Here is a 6,954-nt window from a genome sequence, read left to right on the forward strand (position 1 = left end):
AATATCAAAGAAACCTGATATTCCAAATTGCAGGATTGTTTTGGGAAATGAAATCCTGAAGCAAGTTCACAACTTCAAGTACCTTGGATCATGGGTAACATCTGATAGCAAATGTGAAGAAGACATAAAGGCAAGAATAGCAATGGCAAAAACAGCATTTATAGAAATGAGAAATATCCTAATGAACAAGAAAATAGCAATTGACATCCACCTTAGAACTCTCAGCTGCTTCATTCTTCCTATGTTGATGTGTGGCTGATTGTTTCCGACCATCACAAATGCAACATAAAAAGGAATCAATGCAGCAGAGATGAGGTTTCTCAGAAGAATGCTCTGCATATCACAGGATAACAAATTAAGGTTCAACAAAGAATGGAAACAAAACGTACATCACTTAAAAGAATCAGAAAACAGCTATCAAAATTCTTTGGACACATCATGTGAAGAGATACATTGGAATGTTTAGTTACAACTGGAAAGCTGGAAGGAGAAAGAAGCAGAAGCCGACAGAGAATGAAAATGAGAGATGGATTAACATCGTGGTAAGGAACAGGGGAGACAATTCAGAGGGTAAAACACCGTGATGGAAAGAGAGACGTGATTGCCCACACCAAATGGCACCTGACGAACAAATAAAGAGTGCAATATTACATAAAATTTACCATTGGCAGATATTGCCTGAAGTGCCTCTTACAGTCAGAGAAAGTGAAGCAAATGAGAGTCCCCTCAGAGTTTCCGAGTACATGGATTTGCCTCCAGCGCTCCTGCAGCCCTTGCAGCCACACGAGTCCAATCGAGACAAATGTTCACAGTTGCAGTTAGTGCGAGAATATAACATTTCAGTGTTTGTAGATTTATCGAAAATGGCGGCACTACCGAAGCCGCGGTAATGACAGTGCTGCCGCTGGTGCAGACCCGCAGGGAGCAGAGATACAGCACTCTCATGGGGTCCAACCACATAGTTAACTGCTTTCAGCTCAGCACATGCTTTGAATGGCCCACTAAAGGAGCCGACAGTTATTTTAATTCAAATCCTGCGACCTCTGTGACCAAGATAGCAGCGCCTATGTTTGGCAGCAACCACGCAGATTCCAGGGGACCGGAGTACTGGCACAGGACACCAGAAAATGGGGAGGCCATCCCCCACCTGAGAAGGAGAAGCAGAAGAGATGACCCACAGGACAGTGACCAAAGTGGGGGTCCAGTGAGGGGGCTCTGCAGCTGTAAGACCCATGCATGCGGTGGGCTGCGGCGACCCGAGGCGAGGAATTCATGGAGCTGCTGGAGATCGCTGTCGGGAGATTCACGCTGGGCTATGGACTGCTGGAGGCTGGATCAAAGCTGGCTTAAAGAGTACCAGGTATCGGAACCAGGGTGCGAGGGGGTGCCAAAGGCACTGAGGGTTTCCTGACCACGTCAGAGTTTGTATCTGGACCTTGGGTTGCCAATGTTTTGGGCTGAACTCTGTATGGCTGCGGAAGCACTGGGGTTGAATCTAATGACACTCGGTTACGCTGGGGGAGCTCTCCTTTGCTTCTCTTTCCCTGACTGTAAGAGGCGCTTCAGGCAATTTCTGCCAATGGGAAATCTGTCTGTCTTATAGCAGGCAAAAGAATTTTCATGTAATATGACACTTTTATTACATGACAATAAATTGAATCTTGAACCTTGAAATTTGCAGTAGTGGGTTGTCTAAAGAAAAGCGATGAGTCAGCATACAGGATGGAGATGTAAAACTGAATGGTCCACCAACAACAACCTTGCACTTGATGTCTCTAAAACCAAGGAGCTGATTGTTGACTTCAGGAAGGGAAAGAGGTATACAATCCAGTGATCATTGGGGGAGAGGTGGAGAGCATGAGGAAATTTAAGTTCCTGGGAGTCATTATCTCAGAGGATCTTTCCTGGACCCAACACACTAATGGCATTGTGAAGAAAGTGCACCAGTGCCTCAACTTATTGAGGAGTTTGCGGAGGTTTGGTTTCACACCAGAAACTCTAGCAAACTTCTACAAATATGTGGTGGAAAGTGTGCTGACTGGCTGCATCGTGGTTTGCTATGTGGACACCAATACCCCTGAGCTTAAAGCCCTCCACAATATAGTGGACACAGCCCAGGACAACACAGGCAAAACCTTCCCCACTATCGGGAACAGCTACAGAAAATGCTGCCATTGGAGTGCTGCAGTGACCATCAAGAATCCACACCACTCAGCACACGGTCTGTTTTTGCTGCAGCCATCAGAAAAGAGGTATTGGTGCCACAAGATTCACACCATCAGGTTCAGAAACAGCTACTACCCCTCCACCATCATACTCCTTAACAACAAACTCAATCAGAAACTCATTTAAGGACTCTTGTTCTCTTTATTGATTTTTTTTTAAAAATTGCTCTGTATTGCACAGTTTGTTTACATTCATTATGTAAAATGTAAAGACACTTTAATTGTTTACATGTGTGGTAGTGTACAGTTTTTATTGCACAAACAATAAATGGTAATTCTGCCTCACCCACAGGAAAAAGAATCACAGGGTTGTTTGTGATGTCATGTATGTATTCTGACAATAAATCTGAAAATCTAAAGATGATTATCATGGAAAATACATTTGTAAATTATTGCTACCTCCTCAATTACTAGGACGAGTGTTGTCTATGTTGACAAGCTAATTTTGCCAGGGAGCTATGGCAGCATGAAAATAGAATCTGCACTGTATAGGATCTGAAACCTTATGCTGATTTGTGAACTAAATGCAAATATCTAGTAGGTGACAAAACTCATCAATTATACAGATGGCATCCATCATGTGGATAAAATAATTACATAAGCGTCAGCCAAGTGACAATTATTTTTCCATCTTCCCTACAGCATAAAATATTCGGCATATTTAAATTGAAGATGGTATCAAGAGATAAGAAAGTAGTTTACAAAATGTTGGTGTTGGTCATGATCCTATTGGGTGATGTTAAATTTTAATTAGGAAAACTTGTCCATGTCATTGCACTTTGCCATTGTATCCTGTGGAAGGCATTGGACCATCTCTCTCAAGCCCCTTTTGCACAGCTGTTAAAAGACAGGAATTAACTGCTTCACCTACCTGTATAAGCGCAACAAAGTTGGGATAGGGGTGTCATTTTCATCCTGTGTCTGATACTACCAAGGTAAGGTAGTATCAAAGCCAAATGTATTTCACAACAGCTTCTCTCGAAAAGAGTTAATGCTATAATGCTACAGGTCCCACCTCCTTTTGCTCCAGGATGTTGGCTTGCTTATGTAAAAGGTTGCACTAACCTGGCCTTTCTTGGTTCCATGTAAGCAACCTGAGCTGCCTTTAAAGATGGATTGTTCACAAGCCAATTAAGTGGGGTTTCTGTGTAATAAGGCCTTCATACACCAAGCAATATGTTCATTTACTGGCATCAAGTTCATAAATGAATATATAAGATATTGAAAACTGAAAATATCTCAAGACCAGCAAAATGACCACTATATTTTTCATTTGTACTCCAACATTACTGTATTTTTCCTTTCCAGAAAAAATTATTTCAACACACTATTTCTTCAGATATAAAGAAATAATCTGCAACCTAATTAGAAACCTTTGAGTTGACGTGTAAAGTCTCCCACATTTCACATAACATTATCACTTGTGGATCTTCCCGCAGGCAAAGCAAATTGCATCATTAAAAAAAGACAACTCTGTTCAAAAGTGAAGTATTTTCTCTGCAACCTTGTTGGTGCTGCTCCGAGCATTATACAATTCTGAGAAACTGGCCTAAACAGAAGAAATAAAAGTATTAATCATACTTAGCCATACAAAATATGACTGTTGAAAGCTTAATAAGCCTGTTATAAGGTAATACATGCAAGGGTAGATGGTATCAAATGAAAGTCAAGATGTTTGGCATTTCTACAAAGCTGAACACCAATATCTGTCATAATTTTAGTGGAAACATAGAATGGTCAGCAATCAAAATTTCAGCAGCTTCAGGATTAAATGTATTTTTTGGAATAAAACAAATCCGAGAAATCAAGCAAGTATACTGGACTAAAACGTACATCAGTTTTTAAATCAAGCACAATGAAACCTATTTACAGTTATCTTTTTCTCCTGTTAGACTCTATTCTGATTGTATTCACATTGATTTTCATCAAGCATGACAAAAAAAAGATGATTTCAAAATTTCAATATTTCTAGATGATCAGACCAAAGACAAAGGAAGAAAATATCCCTTGATATGATCTCATAGAAGTGCATTGACCTGTTTTATATGTGGGTTCTGCACATCACTGGATGTAATATTTGCATTTAATAAACTTATTATCCACTATGGGGCTTTTAATTTGTGGAATCCACACTTTTACTTTATTCCTGGTGCATATCTGTAAATTGGTTTAACCAGTTTATCATAATATTGTTAATGGTCATTCTTTAGAATTTTCTTTTAAAAGTTCATATCTGTTTAGCTCATAATATTAACTAAGTAAGCAAGTGCATAATAATAAATTATTTCAATAATAAATGGTCATATGCATGTTTTTGTTCAAGACGATCATGGCTAGGAACATAAACATTTTGACCTTCAGTGCTAGAGCAGAGTCACCACCAGAAACAAGGACAATCCCTCTGACTCCACAGACACTGTCTAACCTGCTGAGTTCCTCCAGCAGAGGGCAGGTGATGGAAGGAACCAGTGGTGAGGTGTGTATTCTTTCAAAGGGGCCAATGCTCAGTGTGGGTGGTCTTGACCTTGATTGGCCGATGTGGTGGCTTCTGACCAGGTTCCTGCTGGAGGGGTCACATGACCCTCCACACTTCAGCATGACAAGATGTAAATGAGAAAATGTAAGTTATTTATTCAGCAGATCCAGCCACAAATGTGGAACGAATAAGAGTTTATGATTCATGTTGAACACTTGTCAGCAATTCTGTTTATCTTTACAAAGATGCTGCTTTATCTCATGTGTTATCCCAGCATTTTCTGTTCTTATTTCAGATTGTCAAGTTACAAAACAGAACATTCAGTATTTTCCAATTTAACTTTTTTTTTAACTTGTCAATTATCTTGCACCAAATTAAGGGGAGCACCCCTAACTACTCAATTCTACTACAGACTTCTGGATAGTCTGATGTTTTGTCATTCTACCGAGCTTTAACAGATATTTGTTTAATTGTGTTAGACAATATTTCTTCATTATTAATGTTATTTATAATATTAATTATTCCATAAATGTCTTCTTTGGCTTGGCTTCGCGGACGAAGATTTATGGAGGGGGTAAAAAGTCCACGTCAGCTGCAGGCTCGTTTGTGGCTGACCAGTCCGATGCGGGACAGGCATCATTTAACAAAATGTCCATTTTTTTTTTGTTTTCTAATTGAAACAACAAATGGTATATACCATTACTAAAAAAAAAAGGTTTTATATTTATTTATTTGAGGCAGGATTCAATATCAAGTCAAGGTGAAGAGAATAAAATTATCAGATACAGTACCACATTTGTAGATGGGTTGAAATGTAGAGGTCAAAAGTATTCACTGCATTAAAAGTTGAAATTTTAAACTGTCAGTCTGTTTGCTTGACAACCTGGATTCACACCTCTGTAAAAGGTAATAACTCAAGTTCATATAATGAGGTGATGTACAAAAGTTACAGAAAAAATATTTTTTTTCTGCTTTTTTATTAGGTCCTTTCAAGCCATTTCATCTCTTGCCCCCTTCAAAGCATTGTATTTACATTTAATATGAATTTTAATTAAAATATTTAAATTTGATCATAATTGAAAATGACTAAGAGCTATTTTGTTTGTACACAAATCTGGCAATAACCATTGAAGTTCAGATTTCAGATTTATTGTCAGAGTTCATTCACGACATCACATACAACTCTGAGATTCTTTTTCCTGAGGGTGAGGCAGAATTACCACTTAATAGTAGTGCAAAAAAAACTGTGCTCAACATACACATGTAAACAAATAAAGAAAAGTAAACAAATTGACTGTGCCATAAAGAATAAGAGTCCTTAAATGTCCATGATTGAATTTGTTGTTAAGGAGTCTGGTGGAGGATGGTAGAGGAGTAGCAGATGTTTCTGAACCTGGTGCTGTGAGTCTTTCCTGATGGTAGCAGTGAGAACAGAGTGTGTGTCGGGTGGTGTGAATCCTAGATGGTTGCTGCTGCTCTCCAATGGCAGTGTTCCCTGTAGATGTTCTCGATAGTGGGGAAGGTTTTGCCTGTGATGTCCTGGGCTGTGTCCACTACCATTTTCAGGGCTTAACACTCAGGTGTCCCCTTATCAGTCTATGATACAGCTGGTCTCCAAACTTTCCACAACACATGTAGAAATTTGCCAGGGTTTCCGATGTCATATCAAACCTCTGCAAACTACTGAGGAAGTAGAGGTGTTGAAATGGTTTCTTCACAATGCCATTAGTGTGTTGTGTCCAGGAAAAATCCTCCAAGATAGTGACTCCCAAGGTCTTAAATTTGCTTGCACTCTCCACCTCTGATCCCCTAATGATCACTGAATCGTACACCTCCTGAAGTCAACAATCAGCTCCCTGGTTTTGGTGACATTGAGTCAAAATTTTAATCGCCCTCCTGCATTCTGACTCATTGCCCATTTTTATACATGCAAGTAGTAAGCATGTATATCTCTAGCTGGACAACACAAATAACAGGCCAACATCATATTCAATACCACAACAAGAAGAAGAATAAAATACAAATTCTATTGTTAGAAAATCACCTCACCTGCAAAATATGTTCCTTTTCCTAATGCTCTAATTTCCTCTAGCTGGTCTATTCAGTGCTAAGCAAATTCTGGTCTTCATGTAACTATTTTGGACAAGATTAAATATTTAGCAATCTGTGGGATGAGGAAATCGAAGAATGAGATAATTATTCAAGCATTTATCAGATGTGAAATAATCTGAGGCTCAAAAGCGACCCTGGCAT

The sequence above is a fragment of the Narcine bancroftii genome, chromosome 8 (genome assembly GCF_036971445.1).
Source record: "Narcine bancroftii isolate sNarBan1 chromosome 8, sNarBan1.hap1, whole genome shotgun sequence".
In the NCBI taxonomy this organism is placed as follows: domain Eukaryota; kingdom Metazoa; phylum Chordata; class Chondrichthyes; order Torpediniformes; family Narcinidae; genus Narcine; species Narcine bancroftii.